Source organism: Castor canadensis, chromosome 9, assembly GCF_047511655.1.
Source record: "Castor canadensis chromosome 9, mCasCan1.hap1v2, whole genome shotgun sequence".
Taxonomy (NCBI): Eukaryota; Metazoa; Chordata; class Mammalia; order Rodentia; family Castoridae; genus Castor; species Castor canadensis.
In genome coordinates this window covers 94,726,149-94,748,179 of record NC_133394.1, presented here as the reverse complement: position 1 = coordinate 94,748,179, position 22,031 = coordinate 94,726,149, and positions in this window count along the sequence as shown.

Here is a 22,031-nt window from a genome sequence, read left to right as displayed (position 1 = left end):
TGTGGAGTGAGTGCTTGGCTATTAAAGTAGAACAGGGGGATATGACTTTAGTTGAATCATCTTGGAAAGCCTGAGGTAAGCAGGAGGAATACACTTCTTATTAGATACCTTAGAGTATTTAACAAGAAATCTGTCTCTAACTTAGAACACTCCACATATTCATTCAGGATCAAAATTTTAAATATGAATATTAAAAAATCAACATAGACCTTATTAACACAATATGTGGAAAGAAGGATGAAGGAGATTCAGACCACATGGCAATAAAGAAGAGGCTATGGATAGAACCGGGAGTAGATTCTAGTTCTAAAACTTTGTAACTGTGATCATGAGATCAAGTTTCTGGATTAGTCTAAACTTCCTTTTTGCTCCTTTCATAAAAGAGGTGCAATATTATTATCCCTGCTTTGTAGTCATTACTAGAATTACAAGTTGTAATTTGAGTAAAGAGATAAGCAGTGCCTGAGAAATGATCATGGCTTTGAAATTTATAAAAATTGTGGAAGTAATCTGATTTAAAGTGGAGCTGTGTCATCATTTTCTCTGGCTGCTGTGACAATTTAGTGGATTTAAATAAGGAAAATGCATTGTCTTTAAGTTCTAAACACCAGAAGATCAAAATCAGCTTCACTGGGCTAAAGTGAAAGTGTTCTGGAGACTCTGTGGGGACTTTCAATTTCCTCATCTGCAAAACAGAAATAATCTTTGTAGGCATTGCAATAGGTTTCAAGATAAGGCTCCAAAACCATATAGGGTGGTGCCAGCACAAAGAAGTACTGTGCAAACGTTTGTTACTATTGGTATAGTTTACAATATCTATGTCAGAAGAGATAAATATTTTGGGGACAAGAGATAAGGCACTTGAAAATGAAGTATTCGATGTGACTTAGAATTTTTATAGTCCTTACAGGGTCTAAAAGATCATGTTAATGTAAATTATTTTTTTAAAAACTGAGAATATAGTATCTTAGAATGTAAAGAGTCTACTACTCTCTATCATCAATATAGGTCAAAATATAGACTCATATTTGAAAGTGAAGATCTCTGAAAATCTAACCATGATCTCTTTGACTAAATCCCTAATAACTAGCTAAACAACTCCCTTATTTTGATTCTTTCAACATTTTGATCTTGTGTTTATATAATTATTTCCTTATTATCATCATGGTAGCTACAAACACAATTTGATCACCTCCCCTTGGTTCATTGGGAATTGAGACTAAGGAAATTAAGATTGTATTCAAAAGTGTTCTTGATTCATTGTAGCTTTTTGCTTGACTTGAAAACCAAAAACTCCACAATCAGTGGTGCATGCCATTCAATCTTACTGCAGGTTGACTTTTCCCTAAAATGTGGTTTCCCATCAGAAAGCTGTACCTCTTAGAGCATGCTTCTGTTTGCAGTGTTTTTCAGCTTTTTCTTTTATGTTGAGCTTTAATACTTCATTTTAGGTAAAATTCAATGGTATTTCTTCCTCCTAAGGTAAATACTTTTATTTTGTAAGGCTATGTATAACAGTTAAATTCTGTTAACTGTTCAGTTAAAGGGTTTGATTTGTTGATGTTAAATATGGTACAGTTGAGGTCATTTAATGAAACAGAGAACAAAATTTGAGTTTATAATTCATTTTTAGCAATTCAGCTTTGAGAGCTTTGAAGCATAACATCCTACTCTTGACCAATGAAAAATTATTTATTCTAAACTCCATTTTCCCAATACCTTATGAGTAAATGCAGATTCCTTCTTTTCTTCTTTTGGTGATACCAAGTGTTGAACTCAGGGCCTCACACTTGCTGGGCAGTCACTCTCTTAGCCTGATGGTGGATTTTATTAAGACCACAAAAGAAAAAGAAAAATTAAAGCATATTAATGTTTTCTTAAGAGTCACAAAAACTTTCTCATGGCAACATTTTTTAAATTATGACTAGCTATAAATATCATTGGATTCTTGAGAATTGCATAGTTACCCCTGGGAAATAATATGGCAAAAGATCACATCTTTATTAATAGGTCTGGTACATCTTATACTTCCCATTCATCCCAAGTAAAACAAACTGGAAACATAAATTTTACTTCCTTATTGGCTTGTATATTTTTCAACAAGGAGGCAGAAGGCAATGAGAATTACTCTTGAGACTATAATGCACAGAGAAGTCTGTAGTGTTGAATTCACCCAGGTCTGAAATCAAAGGTGCCCACTGTGCTCTCACAAACATTCTTCTGCTCTCTGCCCTCATAAAGTTTATTCTTTCTTTCAACCCACTGGAACATTTCATAAAAGAAAAAAGCATATTTAATGTGATTTTTTGGCTTTAAGCAAAATAAAAACTGTGAAAGTTCTAAAATTAAAGCAGGACATATCTACAGGCTGTCAAGTGTCAAGTTCTGTAGAGGTAGAAAAAAATCTAATCACTTTGAAATTTTCAATACAAAGATATGCACTTCTCTAATTAGAGGTGATAGTTAATTAATTCAATCTACAGTGTTTATTTAGCAAATTGAATGATTACATTCAACTGAGATCTGACATCTAATTATCGTGTTAAAAAATTTTCACTGGACTGAAGCAATTCTTTTATACTTACATAGGTTATGGTCTTGGTGACAATAAATACTTCAGAGAATGGATATTTGGTTGGTCCAACACCAACCATAATTGCAGCTCAATACATGCATATTAACTATGATATTAGTAAATAATTGGTCTTTTGTGATTTCTCTGTGACTATTTCTCTCAATCTTTTGTAAATGTATTGTAAATTGACTTAAAATATTAAATAGAGTTAGGTAATGTGACTGGTTTTATCATCACTAAGAGTTTTGTTATACTTATCTCACACAATTGATGATGTAAAGCATTGCAATGTCAGTATATCGACACATATTGTTTTATTTGAAAAATTCCCAGTTGGTACTTGAAATTTCCTTCTTCTCCTCCTCCTCCTCCTCCTCCATCTATTCCATCTCCTCCATCTCCTCCTTCTCTTCATTTTTTTGCTTTAGTTATTTTTTCTGACAGGGTCTCTTGGTTGAGATGGAGTCTTGCTAACACTTTGCCCAGCCTGGCCTTGAACCAAAATTCTCCCATTCTCTCCCTCCTGAGTAGTTGGTATTACAGGTGTGTACAAACACAGACAGCCTGATACTTCCATTTTTTACTATAACTGAAAAGAAATCCTTTAAGTAGGAAATATCAGGGGAAAATAAGAACTCATCATCTTGGAGTTTTCAGAGCTAAAAATGCTTGTAAACTTTGGTCCACTAAGAATATAGGAGACTGAGCCAGGAACCAGTGGCTCATGTCTGTAATCCTAGCTATTTAAGGAAGCCAAGATTGGGAGGATCCAGGTTCAAGGCCAGTCTGGGCAAATACTTCACAAGACCCGCATCTCTAAAACAAACCAGAGCAAAATGGACTGGGGGTGTGGCTTAAGCAGTAGAGGGCTTGCTTTGCAAGTACAAAGCCTTAAGTTTAAACCCCAGTCCAGACAAAAAAAGAAAACTGTGAAGAAGAATATAGGAGACTGAGGCCCAGAGCATTTATTCTTGTATTGTGAAAGAGAAAAATTGCTCAAGATTCCATTCTAAAGGTTGTAACATACCCTTTCAAAAATAAAGTATCTGAGGTGGTAGCATAACAAAGATATTAATTAGAATGTGTAAATTAATTTTGAAATCAATGAACATCTATAATAAATAAAGATACATAAATCAGTAAAGTTTTATAGGTAACTCTAGATTATTTGGAAGTCTATTATGCTCTTAAATAGAGAACATTCAAATGATGCAACATGGTTTTTCAGATTTAAAGTTTTTAAAATTGCACAATACATCATTGATGTAAAAGATTGTATATAAACATATTGTCTAAAAACCTAACATTTGGAGATTCTAAGATGGCGGCTAGAGGGAGGAAGCAGAAAGCATGCCTCCTAAAGTAAAACCTCGGAGAGACTCTGGAGATACACCTTACAGGAAAAACCACCAAGAAGAGGCAAAACTTTGACTCCTCCACACCTCCAGCCCGCACATAGCATCTCCACCTCACACTGAATGGAGAAACCAGGAGGGCTCCCGCGCCACCACCTGACGGCCGCGCCCAGATGGCTTGGGAGGATGTGGACCACAAGGTGAGCTAAGCGGCATGTGGTACTCCCACAGACAACCCTGGGCCAGACCAGTGTAGCCCCCTGGACAGACCAACCCACACCCATGGAAAAAAGAAAAAAAACTGAAAATAAGCAATAACAAAAAAAAGACATGTAGCAAAGAGGGGCCAAAGAGGGAGGGAGGGAGGGGAAATCCCTTACAACAAGCCAGCTGGAGAAGGCAGCAGCAGCAGCACACACCCAGCAACCAGGAGCAGGAAAGCTTGTAAAAGTAGCCTTGGGAGGAAAACTCCACAGGAGAGGGGGGAAGACCCACTTCCCATGTGAACTGTAAATAAACACACCAGACTGAGAAAGCGGGTGCAGTGTCACCTCCCCCAGTGTGCTTGGAAAGGGGAAAGCTTGTAGCAGTGGTGGTTGCACCCAGGAGAACTCTAAGTAAACAAAGCCTGAGGGGCTAGGTGAGTGTTAAACTCACTGCTGAGATCTGCATAAATAAAGCCTCCAGCAACAGCAGGCTGACAGCAGTGGGCAGGTGAGCAACAGCCACAGATAGCCATTCACAGAACAGTCTCCAGACCCTTTTTTTTTCCTTTCTTCCTTTGATGAGACAACAACCAAACTACACCTGCATGCTGAAAAACTTACTGAAACTGTATTGCATTTGAACTTGGGACACTTTGTGGTGTTTGTTTTGTGTTTTTTTGTTTGGTTTGTTTTTTTCCCCTTTGATGAGACAATGACAGAACTACTTCTGAGACACCATCTCCAGGATTGGAGGCTGAGGGACAAACACCAAAACAGATACTCAGATCCAGACTCCAACAAAATGAAGATAAACTATGCCAAAGAACACAATGAAGCCCACAAGAATAATCTGAAAGAGGAAATCCTACAGGTAATCAATGAGAATTTTATAGAGATGATACTGGATAGGGTCAACCAAAATGTACAGGAAACACTCAAGAAATTCCAAGACAACAAAAATAGAGAATTTGAAAAAGCACAAGAAGAAATAAAAAAAACCATAGAAGCACTGTATAAACACCAAAGTGAAACAAAGAACACGATTAATAAAGAGATAAATGAACTCAGGAAAAAATAGACAACATTAAAGAGGAAATGAGTCAGGATATGGAAAACCTCAGAAAAAAGAATGAAAGTGAATTGCAAAACAAAATGGAAGGCCAATCCAGCAGAATAGAACAAACAGAAGACAGAGCTCACAACTTGAAGATGAAATGGTAACTAAAGGAAAAACTGAAGAACTATTAGTTAAACAACACAAGACCTGTGAAAAGAAAATGTAAGAACTCACTGACTCCATCAAAAGACCAAACCTGAGAATCATGGGCATTGAAGAAGGAGAAGAGGTGCAAGCAAAGGGAATGTGCAATGTATTCAACAAAATAATAACAAAATTTCCCAAATCTAGAAAAAGATATTCCCATACAGATGCAAGAGGCCTCTAGAACACCAAACAGACCAGACCAAAATAGATTTACCCCGTGGCATATTATCATTAAAACAACAAATACAGAGACCCAAGAAAGAATACTAAAGAAGGCTGTAAGAGAGAAAAAACAAACAACATGCAAAGGTAAATCCATCAAAATCACAGCAAACTTCTCAACAGAAACATTAAAAGCAAGAAGAGCTTGGGGTGAGATCTTCCGGGCACTGAATGAAAATAACTTCAACCCCAGGATACTCTACCCAGCAAAACTATCATTCAAAATAGATGGAACAATAAAAGTCTTCCATGATAAGCAGAAACTAAAACAATATGTGACCACAAAGCCACTACTACAAAAGATTGTTCAAGGAATTCTGCACACAGAAAGTGAAACACAACATAACCAGGAAAAGGCAGGCAACACCAAACTACAGGAAAAGAAAAAGCAAGAAAGTAGAGAGTAACCTCAACTTAGGTACACACAATCAAACCTTCAAACAACTAAGACAACTAAATGACAGGAATCACCACATACCTATCAGTACTAACACTTAATGTTATTGGACTTAATTCCCCCATTGAAAGGCACTGCTTGACTAAATGGATTAAAAAGGAAGATCCAACAATTTGTTGCTTACAGGAGACCCATCTCACTGACAGAAATAAGCATAGGCTTAGGATGAAAGGATAGAAGAAGATCAATGGCCCCCGAAAACAGGCAGGTGTAGCAATACTAATCTCTGACAAAGTAGACTTCAAACCAACATTGATCAAATGAGATAAAGAAGGACATTTCATACTAATAAAAGGGGAAATAGACCAAAAGGAAATAACAATTATCAACTTATATGCACCCAATGTCAATGCACCCAATTTCATCAAATACACCCTGAAGGACCTAAAAGCATATATTAACTCCAACACAGTGGTTGTGGGAGACTTTAACACCCCATTATCATCAATAGATAGGTCATCCAAACAAAAAATCAATAAAGAAATCCTAGATCTAAAATACACAATAGATCAAATGGATCTACATGATATCTACAGAACATTTCAACCAACTTCTAAACAATATACCTTCTTCTCAGCAGCCCATGGAACCTTCTCCAAAATAAATCATATCCTAGGCACAAAAGCAAGCATCAGCAAATATAAGTAAATAGAAATGATACCAGCATTCTATCTGATCACAATGCAATAAAACTAGAACTCAACAACAAAAGTAAAGACAAAAAACATGCAACAGCTGAAAACAGAATAACTCGTTGCTTAATGAACAATAGGTCATTGATGAAATAAAAGAGGAAATTAAAAAGTTCCTGGAAGTCAGTGAAAATGAAAACACAATCTACCGGAACCTATGAGACACAGCAAAAGCAATCCTGAGAGGAAAGTTGATACCCATGAGTGCATATATTAAAAAGACTGAAAGATCCCAAAACAATGATGTAATGATACATCTCACTTCTACAAAAACAAGAACAAGTAAATCCCAAAACAAATAGAAGGAGAGAAATAAAAATAAGAGCTGAAATCAGTGAAATAGAAATCAAAAAACCATACAAAGAATTAATGAAACAAAAGTTGGTTCTTCGAAAAAATAAACAAGATCAACAGACCCCTGGCAAACCTGACTAAAATGAGGAGAGAAAAAACCCAAATTAGTAGAATCAGGAATGCAAAAGGGGAGATAACAACAAACACCATGGAAGTCCAGGAAATCATCAGAGACTACTTTGAGAACCTATATTCAAATAAATTTGAAAATCTTAAAGAAATGGACAGATTTCTAGATACATATGATCATCCAAAACTGAACCAAGAGGATATTAATAAACTGAATAGATCTATAACACAAAATGAAATTGAAGCAGCAATCAAGAGTCTCCCCAAAAAGAAAGTCCAGGATCTGATGATTCTCTGCTGAATTCTATCAGACCTTTAAAGAAGAACTGATACCAACCCTCCTTAAACTGTTACTCGAAATAGAAAGGGAAGGAAATCTGCCAAACATATTTTATGAAGCCAGTATTACACTTATCCCAAAACCAGGCAAAGACACCTCCAAAAAGGAGAACTATAGGCCAATCTCCTTAATGAACATTGATGCAAAAATCATCAATAAAATAATGGCAAACCAAATTCAACAACACATCAAAAAGATCATTCACCATGACCAAGTAGGTGTCATCCCAGGAATGCAGGGGTGGTTCAACATATGAAAATCAATAAACGTAATAAACCACATTAACAGAAGCAAAGACAAAAACCACTTGATCATCTCAATAGATGCAGAAAAAGCCTTTGATAAGATCCAACACCATTTCATGATAAAAGCTCTAAGAAAACTAGGAATAGAAGGAAAGTACCTCAACATTATAAAAGCTATATATGACAAACCTACAGTCAACATTATACTTAATGGAGAAAAACTGAAACCATTCCCTCTAAAATCAGAAACTAGACAAGGATGCCCACTATCTCGACTCCTATTCAACACAGTACTGGAATTCCTAGCCACAGCAATTAGGCAAGAAGAAGGAATAAAAGGAATACAAATAGGTAAAGAAACTGTCAAAATATCCCTATTTGCAGACGACATGATCCTATACCTTATAGACCCAAAAAACTCTACTCAAAAGCTCCTAGACACCATCAATAGCTATAGCAAGGTAGCAGGATATAAAATCAACTAGAAAATCAATATCATTTCTATACACTAATAACGAACAAACTGAGAAAGAATATATGAAAACAATTCCATTTACAATAGCCTCAACAAAAATCAAATACCTAGTTGTAAACCTAACAAAGGATGTGAACAACCTCTACAAGGAAAACTGTAAACTTCTGAAGAAAGAGATTGAGGAAGACTATAGAAAGTGCAGAGATCTCCCATGCTCATGGATTGGTAGAATCAACATAGTAAAAATGTTGATACTCCCAAAAGTAATCTACATGTTTAATGCAATTCCCATCAAAATTCCAATGACATTCAATAAAGAGATTGAAAAATCTACTGTGAAATTTATATGGAAACACAAGAGGCCACGAATAGCCATGGTAATACTCAGTCAAAAGAACAATGCAGGAGGTATCACGATACCTGACTTCAAACTATATTACAAAGCAATAACAATAAAAACAGCATGGTACTGGCACAAAAACAGACATGAAGACCAGTGGAACAGAATAGAGGACCCAGACATGAAGCGACACAAGTATAACCAACTTGTCTTTGACAAAGGAGCTAAAAATATACAATGGAGAAAAAGCAGCCTCTTCAACAAAAACTACTGGGAAAACTGGTTAGCAGTCTGCAAAAAACTGAAACTAGATCCATGTATATCACCCTATACCAATATTAACTCAAAATGGATCAAGGATCTTAATATCAGACCACAAACTCTAAAGTTGATACAGGAAAGAGTAGGAAATACTCTGAAATTAATAGATATAGGTAAGAATTTTCTCAATGGAACCCCAGCAGCACAGCAACTAAGAGATACCATAGATAAATGGGACTTCATAAAACTAAAAAGCTTCTGCTAAAGAAAAGCAATGGTCTCTAAACTGAAAAGGACATGCACAGAGTGGAAGAAAATATTTGCCAGCTACACATCAGACAAAGGACTGATAACCAGAATATATAGGGAACTTAAAAAACTAAATTCTCCCAAAATTAATGAACCAATAAAGAAATGGGCAAGTGAACTAAACAGAATTTTCTCAAAAGAAGAAATTCAAATGGCCGAAAAAACACATGAAAAAATGCTCACCATCTCTAGCAATAAAGGAAATGCAAATTAAAACCACATTAAGATTTCACCTCACCCCTGTTAGAATAGCCATCATCAGCAACACCACCACCAACAGGTGTTGTCGAGGATGCGGGGAAAAAGGAACCCTCTTACACTGTTGGTGGGAATGTAAACTAGTACAACCACTCTGGAAAAAAATTTGGAGGCTACTTAAAAATCTAAACATGGATATACCATATGATACAGCAATACCACTCTTGGGGATATACCCAAAAGACTGTGACACAGGTTACTCCAGATGCACCTGCACACCCATGTTTATTGCGGCACTATTCACAATAGCCAAGTTATTGAAACAGCCAAGATGCCCCACCACCAACGAATGGATTAAGAAAATGTGGTATCCATACACAATGGAATTTTATGCAGCCGTGAAGATGAGCGAAATGTTATCATTTGCTGGTAAATGGATGGAATTGGAGAACATCATTCTGAGTGAGGTTAGCCTGGCCCAAAAGACCAAAAATCGTATGTTCTCCCTCATATGTGGACATTAGATCAAGGGCAAACACAACAAGGGAATTGGACTTTGATCACATGGTAAAGCGATAGCACACAAGGGAGGTATGAGGATAGGTAAGACACCTAAAAAACTAGATAGCATTTGTTGCCCTCAATGCACAGAAACTAAAGCAGATACTTTAAAGCAATTGAGGGCAATAGGAGAAGGGGACCAGGAGCTAGAGAAAAGGTTAGATCAAGAAGAATTAACCTAGAAGGTAACACACATGCACAGGAAATCAATGAGAGTCAACTCCCTGTATAGCTATCCTTATCTCAACTAGCAAAAACCTTTGGTCCTTCCTATTATTGCTTATACTCTCTCTTCAACAAAATTAGAGGTAAGGGCAAAATAGTTTCTGCCTAGTAGCGAGGGGGTGGGTTGGGAAGGGGGTAATGAAGAGGGTGAGGGAAAGGGGGAGAAATGACCCAAATATTGTATGCACATATGAATAAAAAAAATAAAAACCTAGCATTTATATATTTTTCATGAATAATATAAAAGATTGTAAAACATTTTACCTATACATATATCTGTTTCATGTGTGCGTATTCATATATGTACATACATTGGTATATAGTTTTAGGAAAAGTAACACGATAAACAACTATGTACTTTCCCAACTGCAAGACTTGAAACATTACCAGGATATCAGAGGCAATCTCGCCATCCTTCTCCCTCCTTATCACAGTCCCCCTACCTTAATCCTTATCTGGAACTCAGTGTTAATTATTTTCCACTTATTGCCATAAGATTACCACCTATGATTGGAATTCTAAACATTTCTTTAGTTTTGTTTGTTTTTGAACTCTGGATAATGAAGATGATGCTATAGCAATATGACTTAATTCTATCATATAGCAACACGTTTATGGATTTCAGATAATGTTAATTCATTTTTATGTAATTTCACTTAGGCTGATTAATTGTTATAGGGTATCATTCCATCTTGTGATAACACCAACATTTATTTATCTGATCCACTGTTGGGTGGAAATTTGGGTTGCTTGCAGTTTTGTTTTATAAATAATGCAGCTCTTAAAATTCTTCTACTGTTTTCTGGTTACACACATATTAAAGAAATTCTAGGATATATATGTAGAAGTGGAATTACTGGCTCATAGGATATGCATATCTTCAACCTCACCAAATTGTACCATACTATTCTCAAAATGGGTGTACTAATTTACTTTGCCCCAAAGCAATTCATGAAAGTTCCTCTACCTCCACCTACTGGCTATCTTTTAGAATCATCCGATTTTTTAAATTGTTGTCAAGTGAATAATAGTATCTTACAGTGGTTTTAATGTGCATTTTCTTGTTATTAATAGGTTGATATCTTCTCACATGCTTATGAACAATTGTGCTTAATCTTCTATGAATCTTATTTCTTTTTCCCACTTTCTTTGTTGTGCTATTAACTATTTATAAAAAATTAAAACTCATATATTTTTCTAACCATTCATCATTTATATATGTGACACAAACTCATGTCTGTAGCACTTTTTGAAATGAATTTTCTATAACATAGTTTTTCTCTTGTGATTAGTCTTTTCTTAAAATCATAAAATATTCTATATTGTCTTCTAATAATTGGATAGTTTGACTTTTATATTTAGAACATTAATCTATTTAGAATTAATTTTTCTTTATATTGTGATGTAGAAATTCAACTTTGCTTTTTTTACATATGGATAGCCAGTTATACTAGCACCATGTTTTGGAAAGTTCACCATTTTTTCAGTATCTTCCATAAACGAAGGTTCCCATACATGTGTAGTGTGGTTTAGACTTTGTTTTTTATCTTGTTGGTCAATATCCCATATCGTTATGAGCACTGCACTGTCTTAATTACTATAGCGTTATAAAAATCCTTGACACTGGAAAAGACAAGTCTCCCAACATTGGTTTTTCTTCTTTAGGAGTATCTCAGCTCTTCTTAGTTGTTTCATATATATCTTAGAATCAGCTTGTCAATATGGGAATTTTGAATGAAAGGGTATTGCTTTTATAGATTAGTTTAAGGACAGATGGTGCATCTTTAAAATATTAAATCATTCGATGAACTTGATGTAGCCTATAAATTTTGTTCTTTAAATCACATTTAAAGTTTTTCTTCTTGCACATTTTTCCTGAAACTTCTTCCTAGAGATTTTGGTGTTTTATATTTTGCAATTATAAATGGTGCCTTTAAAACCATATTTTCTGATTTTTGTATTATATTTTTGTATCCATCAGCATTGCAGTGATGTATCTGCAAATTAGTTTCCATTTTCTATGTAGACAATTATTCCATCTTCCACTAGTGGCAGTTTTTTTCCACTCATTATAAATTCGTATATATTTTTATATCTTTATTGTACTGGTCAAAAATTTTGGTACACATTTGAATGGAGGTAGCGATGGCCAGCACTCTGGTTTGCTTCTCAGCAAACCTCCTAAACACTTTCTGACTAAATATAATAACATCATGGGTGTTTTATAGCTTTTCTGAGTTTAAGAAAGTTATTTGTGGTTAATATTTCCTTCTTAAATTGGAAATTGATATTGAATTACCTTATTTTTAAATCCTGGGACTTCTGCTCTAAGTTTGCAGATGACCAAGTTTATACCTAATAAACACCTGAGGAATCTTGAAGATTCGGGTAGAAAGCCTTGTGCTCTGTGAAAAGCAATTGAAACTTAAGAATTATTTTATATGGGAACTTAAAGGGAACACAAAACACTTTCCTTATGAATTGAGCCATCAGTGTCACTCGCCAGTAATAAATTAGGTCTTAATGGGGTTCTAAAAGCAAAAAAATAAGAAGTGACCAAAAAACTGTCAAAGATATAATGCTAAATAATAGATGGTAAATATTGTATGGTAGCAACTTGGGAAATACTGTGTAAATTACCAAATCTAACACAGAACATTTTATATGGTGATGCAAGTTTTTTGATTGGTTTATTACTAAAAAGTTCCTTCAATACATCATAAATGATATTATTCATAGCCAATAGCAGAAAGTATGGAAATATTCTAAATGCATACTTAGAATAATATCTGAAGCAAATTTACTTTGAAATACACTTGTTATATAGTCATTAAAAGTGATAAATAACATTAAATCACATTAGAATTTTAAATGGACCATTTTTAACAGAATACTCCTATGTTTAATTACAGAAATATTTTCCTTTTTAGATTCACATTAACAGATGGAAAGTTAGGGAATGCTATCTAAACCATGGTCTCCCAAACAAATGTCCCAAACAGACCAGTTTCCATTGACATGGTAACAACTGCTTTAATCCTTATATGAAATGAGCAATTTGAAATAACCTGATGTTAAATAATCATAATAGGAAAAATTGACTTCCTATTGTTTTGTCTCCTGTCCTCACCTTACAATGAAAGGACCTTTGAAATGACCAATCTACTTTTTATCTTGTTTTTGTCTTCCTCAAGTCATTCTCTCCCTTTTCAGAACCTTTCTGTTTTATAGAATTAAGTTTTATCCAATTCTAGAATTGCAAGCAAAGTCAATTAAGATTATTAAATTGTTATAATTTTGTCCTTTGGCAATGCTAAATTGTCTTGGTGCGAGAATTTTTCTTAAGTTGACTAAATAAACACAAGCTCCATTCTAGATTTGAATAAATTGGATCTGTTTTGTATGAGTAATGTGGCGGGATATTCAAAGTGACCTATAGTATAATTATCCTCACTAAACATGTAAGTGATAAGGTGCCTTATACAGAGCAATATAGAAATCTTATGCATATTAAATAGGAATATTAGGTAAGAGGAATTTTTAAAAAATCTTTTTTCTCCTTTGGATGTTATTCTTTATCTCCAATACAGTGTGGCTAGAAGAGGGTCAACTCCAAACACAGTAGACAAATCACTGGGTAGAAACAATATAATGAGAATACACCTTGAGACAAGGCTTTAAGTGCAAGTATGTACTTAGGACTGCAGGGAAAGCCAGTAGGAAGTGGACAGAAGGTGAAAATGCCACCAATAAAAGGTATACTATTAACCAGCTGTCCTGCCACTGTTGACCATCAACTACTCACCTGCAACAGGTTGTGATGGGGGATATCTGAATAATGCACCACCATGGTCAACACAAACAAGAAGCCCTGTATTCAGGAATGCCAAGAACTTACATGCATGGCAAATAAAAAGGATTTCACAGTTGATATCTCACAGCAAAACTTCAGAACAGAGAGGACATAAAGAAGATCTTACAATAAATTCATGCTATGTGCTATGGATTGGTCAGTGTTCTAGGCAAGAGTTATAGGCAAACCAATTCACCCAGTCTCTGGATAATTCACCAATTACAAAACTGAATTGATCTAGATTCTCTTTTTTTGTAAAACAAATACAATTAGCATGGCTTTTCAAGTTTTTTTTCTGTTCAACCAATTATCAAAGTTTTGTTTTGTGTTAATCACAGACCCTGTTTTGAGATGGTTTCTCTGTTTCTATAAGACTATTCTAAAAACAAGGGTTCATAGTTTTCTCCATTGATTTGATTGACTTGGTTTAGTGTCCTTGTTTTTATAGCATTATTTGTATACCTAATGACTCCAAGTCTAATATTTTCTCACCTTGATTTTTTATTTAAAAATTGTCACTGTACAACTTCCAATACACACTGAAAGAGTTGTGCTTGTATCACACTTAGCACTGGTCTTCTGTTTGCAGGGTGCTGTAGGAGGTTGTACGTGTTAATACCTAAAATGCTAGTGCAGACAGGATCTATTCACATATCAGATCCTCCTGAGCTAGCTGACCTTGAGAAATTTATATTATTGTATATTAATTTACTTCTTCTCATTTTTACCTGTGAAACACTATGCTCTAGTTATATCAAACCACTCCTTGGTTCCCTGAAATGTCATTTTCTGTTCTGGATCATGGCCTTACCCATGTTGTTTCCTCTAACTGGAACATCTTTTATCTCTTCCTCAACCTTTAGTACATTCATCTGGTTAATGTTTACTTACTCTTCACCTCTTAGTTTGCAAATTACTTCCTCCAAGAGACTTTCCCTGAGCTCTCTGAATATTATTCAGTGAGTGAAGTGTCATGATAACAGTCATTTCATATTTACAATGATTTTCTAGTGAACAGAAATGAGCAAAGAGAAATGAACTGACTTGCCCAACGTTATAAAACCTGTCAATGGTAGAAGCAAGGCATGGTGCCAGGATTCTTATCTCCATTTTCTTCCATCATTTCCAAGTCAGTAATTAGTACTCAGCTCCACCCTTGTAACACCTAACCTGTGTGGAATGCTAAGACATAAAATATCCAGAAAACAGGCCTTCTTTGTAGGCCTGGGAGAGATGCATTTCTTCGCCATGACACTTGAACTCATCAGCTGAAAGACATCCTGACTGGTGTTCCTTGCCAGGTCTGTCAGCCTCCTTCCCCAGGAATATTAAGTGCTGTGATTTTAATCTGGGAGGACGCCTGATGCATTTTCTTCTTGCTGCCAATGTCAAGGTGTAAGCACTGTAATTTAGTTAGCTCTCCCTAGAGTTCACATGAAAAGCCCACTGTTCCTATATTTTCCCATTTGCTTTATAAACAATTCACCTGGCTGTGTGAATTGTAAAAGAGTGATATTTCATCACAAGATCAAACCTCTCCCTCTACTCTGCATCCAACTGGACTCTAGGTCCTGCTATTTAGCCACTCTCATATGTAACTCGTCCTCCCATTTCACTACACAATTGCCTTGATTTTGGCTTTCATCTCACCATTGAAATAACTTTCTAATGAATCTCCCCTACTCAATCTGTCCCCTTTGGTCAATCTTGTTCACTGCAAGGTGATTGCTCTCAGACATGGATCTATCAGGTCATTCTTCAGTTTGGGAGTCTTCAGGTGACTTCTCCTATCACCTGTAGTCTATATCATTGAACTTGAGTGGTATATTAGTTTGCTTAGGATGCCATAACAAAGTACCATAAACTGGTACTAGACAAAGCAATTCTAAAACTCATATGGAAGCACACACACACACAAAACCAGATAGACAAAGTGATCCTGAGCAAAAAGAGCAATGCTGGAGGTACCACAATGTTTGATTTCAAATTATACTACAGAGCAATAGAACAAAAAGGGCATGGTAGTAGCACAAAAACAGACATGTAGATCAATGGAATAGACTAAAGGACTAAGAAATAAGCCCACACAGCTACAGCCATCTGAATAACATTTTATTTTCAAGCCAAGAACTTAGCTAATCTTTGGTTTGTGTTGTGAATGAAATTTTGCTTTGGAGCTTTTTTGGGAAAATGAAATAAATACATACTCATTTTCTGTTAGGAAAGACGCAGCTTAGTAAGAAATGGGTGTTACTTGTAAGACCAATCACAAATGCTAAGGCCCAGTGTTTTGTCAGTTTTAATTGAGATACAATTTATATACAATAAAATGCTTCCAAATTAAGTGTGTGTAACGATGAATTACGACACATGTATGTATCATGAGCCATACCACAATCCAGACACAGGACATAGTCACCCCCAGAAAGTTCTTTTGTATTCTTTTACAGTCAGCACAAGATAACCAGTATAATATGGAAGACAAATAGTGAGGACATCCCTGTCTTGTTTTTAAATCCTATGAGACTTTCACTATTAATATGATGTTAACTGTGAGCTTCTTACAGAGGTCCTTTAGCATGTTAATGACAATTCCTCTATTCCTAGTTTTCTGAGCATTAAAAAATTTTGTTATGAATGGATATTGAATTTCATCAAATACTTTTTCTATATCTATTGAAATCATCAAAAATTTGTATTTTTTTAGTTTAGATCTACAGCAAATTACTCTTATTTATTTCATAATATTCAACCAGATTTGTATTTCTAGGATAAATTCATCTGGTCATGATATATTACTATGTCCAATTAACTATTTTTGAGGAAACTTACTACTGTATTGTTGAGAGATACTGGTCTGTTGCTTATTCTTTTTTTGTATTATCCTTGTCTTGTAATATTTTGATAGCAGATTCATGCAGTCTTACAAAGTATTCTTTGTAGGGTTCCCTTCTATTTTTTATTATGGGAGATTTGTTTAAGATTGTTATTGCTTTTTTCCTTAAATGTCTGTGAGAAATCACCAGTGAAGAACTTTAGGTAGGCCTGGACGTTCTTTACTAGTAAGTTACTGTTTACTAATTTATTTTTTAATTACAGCATTATTCAACTTTTGAATTTCTTTTAAAATCAGCTTTAGGTGACATGGTTTTTAATAAATTTAATCATTTTATTTTAATTATTAAATATATATTTCCATAAAGCTTTTTCATATTATTACTTTATTATCATCTTAATCATTAGAATTTATAGGGTTATTTTCTCTTTTGTTAGTAATTTATCTCCTTGTGAGAAGATTGAATTAGTCTTCCATATTTCATGAAGACTCACTGAATACATGAGATTCCTGGACAGAGACAAAGATTTATTATAGCAAAAACAGTTATCAGTCATAAACAATCTGAAGAGGAAATGAAGAAAAAAATCCATTGTCAACAGCATCAAAAATGATCCAATACTTTAAAATAAACCTAATAATAAAAGACTTATAGATTGAGAATTACAACCTAAAGGAATCAAAGATGCAATTAAATGGAAAGATATCCTATGCTGATAGGTTGAAAGTCTAAGTATTGCTAAGATACCAATATTACTCATTGTGATCTATAAACTTAATGCAATTCCTATCTAAAGCTCAATGGCATTATTTACAGAAATAGAAAAGTCCATTCTAAAGTTCATATTGAATACCAAAGCATACTAAATAATGAAAATAATCTTGAGAAAGAAGAATCAAATTGGAGTTCTCACACTTAATGATTTCAGAAGCAAAGTCACAATAATCAAAACATTAGTACTGGCATAAAGGCAGATGTTTACCTCAATGGGATAGAAAAACAAGAAATAAACCCTCATCTACATGACCAAATGCATTTTGGCATTGTACTGGGACCATTCAACCAAGAAAGGACAGTTTTCTTTAACAAATAATATCAAGAAACTGGATATTCACATGCAAGAGAATGAAGTTCGACTTGTATAGTTACCATATACAAAAATTAACTCAAAGTATCTCAAAGAACTAAGTGTATGAGCTCATGTATTAAACTACTGGAAGAAAACAGGAAAAAACTTCACAACCTTGAATTTTCCAATGATTTCTTAGATATAACAACAAAAGACAAATCAGATAAAGTCAAAATTGCAAACTTCTGTACCACAAAGGACATAATCAACAGAATGGATGAAAATATTTGCAAATCACATATTTAATAAGGGGATAATACCTAGAATATATTGTAAAAAAAAATCCTACAATTCAATACCAACAATAAAATCCAAACAAATCAATTACAAAATGAACAAAGGACTGGCATAGATTTCTTCAAAGAAGATACATAAATGGCCAAAAAGCACATGAAAAGATGCTCAGTGTCACTAATCATTTGGGAAAAACAAATCAAAATCACAATGTGATACCACATTCATTATGATAGCAGCTATCAAAAACTTCCCAGAGCTGGATGCTGGTGGTTCACGCTACTTGAGGGGCTGAGAATGGGAGAATTGTGGCTCTAGGCCAGCTTAGGCAAAAAAAAGTGAGACTCCCCATCTCAACAGAATAAACCTCAGCATGACAGTGCATGCTTGTTCTGCCCGCAAGGGTATGAAGTCTAAAATAGGAGGACTGCAGTCCAGATCCTGGGCAAAAAGTGAAGCACTACCTCCAAAATAACCAGAGCAAACCAAAAAAAAAAAAAAAAAAAATGGTGGAGGCTTGGCTTAAGCCATAGAATGCCTGCCTATCAAGCGTGAATTTAGCCTTGAGTTTAAACCCCAGTACTGCCAAAAAAAAGTCAAACAAAAAAGCAATTAACACAACCAACAAGCCCACCAAAAAATAACAAATATTGAGATGATGTGCTGAAATTGAAGCTGTACAAGGTTCCGTTTATGGTAATGTAAAATGTACCACACTATAGGAAATAGCATGATAGTTCTTAAAAACTTAAAAATAAAATTATTCTATGATCCAGCAAGCCTACTTATGGATATTACCTAAAGAAATTAAAAGCAAGTTCTCAAGAGAAGTGTTTGTGTACTCATTCATAACAACAGTATTCTTAATAGTCTAAAAGTGGAAGAAATCCAAGAGTCCATTGACAAAATAAATTGCTTAAGTATATCATGTACATAAAATAGAATATTATTCAGATCCAAAAAAGGACATTCTGACATGCTGCAACATGGATGAAACTTGAAGACACTATGTTAAGTGACATAAGCCAGTCATATAATAGTATATCCATACTTTGTCAATAGTGTATCAAGAACTTAGAGACAGAAAGTAGAATGGTGGGGGATAGAGGCTGGAGGCAGAAGCATGGGAGCTGCTCTGCAAGAGGCATAGTTTCTGTTTTTCAGGATGAAGAATTCTGGAGATAAGTTGCACCTTTTTCTTAAGTCCAAAAATATTTTCTAATTTCCTTTCATGCCATCTTGTTCTACAGGTTATCTGTTTTTTTTTTTTTTTTTTTAGTTACAAAATCAAACTGCCTTTCTTTGAATTTTGGACATACCGCTTACTAGGTTTTTAACTTTAGATAAGTGCCTTTATCTCTTTGAAGCTCAATTGTATCATATGTAAAAAAGAAACGATAAGAGACTATTTCTTAGGGCTATTGTGAAGATTTAAATATATTTTAATGTATGTATGACACATAGAAGAGTGTTTGGCACAAAGTGAGCTGGCACAAGCTACTATTATTATTGATATTTTAAGTATTTTTAATTTTATATAATGAATTTAGCTTAAAGGATCCTTGATTTTCAGCACTGAATTATTTTTAATTTTCTCAATTATGTATTTTTTTACTTTGTGCACACCTTTCTCTACGTTTACCATTCCATCTTTAGGCTAGATTACAAAGAAAGAGGCAACATAATTCAAAGGCATGAAAATATTTTTGGTCTCCATGTCCCCCTTTTTGGAAACCCCAGTCATATTGTATCTGGTGTATTGGTGATGGTTGGCTGATAACTCATTTTTGTCTTTTTTCCTGCGCATTTCATCTTTGATAATTTTGATAATTTCTATGTCTTTGGGTTCACTAATCTGCCACATCAGTCTGTTATTATTTAGCTATAGCTACTCATATGGTTGCTGTTTTGGCTTTACTCTTGTTATTGTATCTTTATTTATTCCTTGGCTGTAGTTTTTCCTTCATATCTAAGCTCTTCATTTGGCTTATATTATGACAAGCCTTTTTATTTGCACTTCTCTGTTCAGAATAAACCAGCACATCTGTCTGTCATTAGGCAGGACCAACTCTAGTTCCCTCACAGCAACCTACAACAAGTTTGATGGTTTCTGATGTCAGTGTTATTTGTTCACATTCTGATAATCATTTTCAAATATTTTGTTACAACAATGAATGTATTAAAAGAATAATCTACTAATTGAACAGAGGCTATTAAATCTGATGTCATGGACACTGTGAATAACTGCATGGAAACTTATCTCTCTGCATTGCTCTTAGCTGGGGATGTCGCTCAGGGCTAGACACTTGCCTTCCATGAATGAGCAAGGTCCTGGGTTTAATCCCCAGCACCACCAAAAAACAAACATTGTATGCTTAAGCAACTTCCATAGTTTTCATTGAAATGCTTGGGATAATCATGTGATAAAACTTTCTTTATGCTAGTCCCGTAACTAGGTTTCTTTCTCTGTAATTTTTCATCATCCCCAATTCAATTCAAATGAATTCATTAAGTGTTGAGCAGATTTTAGAATCACACAGATGATGGAGGAAAAAGATATCAGCTCTGAAGATTCCAGACCAGGAGGATATGTTACAATAAGCACAACTTGAACAAAACTACTTTAAAGAACCTCTCTTGACATTAATTTTAATAGATACCTATTAGATACCTTACATAGATTCCTCTGCCTCATTGAAGATGGAGTACCTACATAAAATTTTTGAATTGTGAGTATAGTTTTCTCTTCTCCCATTCATTTATTTGCTCAATTGCTTATGTACTTCTATGTGTATATTTATTTCTATTTTGCATTTGGTGTCATGGTTATTAATTTACAAATTGACTTATAATCCAATATTACTTTATTTAGCTGCTCAAATTGTTTCAGCTCTGGCCATGGGAGCTGGTTCAGCTGGTTCCTGTTTCTTTGACAAACTCCCATCAGTATGGGGTTGTTTGAGCACTTCCTTACTTTCCGGAATTATAGCTAGGCTCATCTTGTATATTTCCTGATGTAGTCCTAGAATTAGTTTTTTAGCCAAGGACTCCTGGTTCCTTTTATTACAGAATGGTATTAAAAAACAAAACTTGGTCATTAGGCATGCTCATCGCTACTGGATGTTGCTTCTTTCAGGTTTTCTCAGGTGACAGGCCAAAGTAAATATGTATGTGTACTAACTCCTGAATATTTTCACATCTGTATATATTTCTGTATGTAATTAAACATGTCTATATTAGGTCAAACGTGTTCATAAGATCCTGACTCTAATTTATTTGCATATGACTCATTCTTTCCTTTTCCTCTTTCTTATCTGTAAATTCCTACTACAGTCTTCCATTCATCATTTAACTATTCAATTCTAGTCATTGCGAATACAATAGCAGAATTGTTATCCTATGTTTTAATTTTGTTAAGAGGGCAGTGCTTAGTGCAGTATTTTTTGATCTTAGCTTTAAAGACTCACTCACTCATTTCTAAAGTTACTTAGCTTAGCACTTTCTCCTCTTACAGCAAGATTGTTTCACACATTGAATTATTTTGTCATAGTCTGTTTTCCTTTCTGGAAACCATCAATTTCCTAAATGAGTTATTTTTTAATTCACATACATTAAGTTTCACTCTTTGTGCTTAAAGTTCTAAAGGTGTTGATAAATGTACCATATCATGACTATTAATGTCATACAGAATGGTTATACCACTAAAAAATCTCTATGCTTCACCTATTTAACCCTCTTTTTTTTCTTCTGAAACTTTGTCCACCACTGACCTTTTTACTCTCTCTCTATAGGTTTGTCTTTTATAGAACGTCAAATAATTGCAACCATAC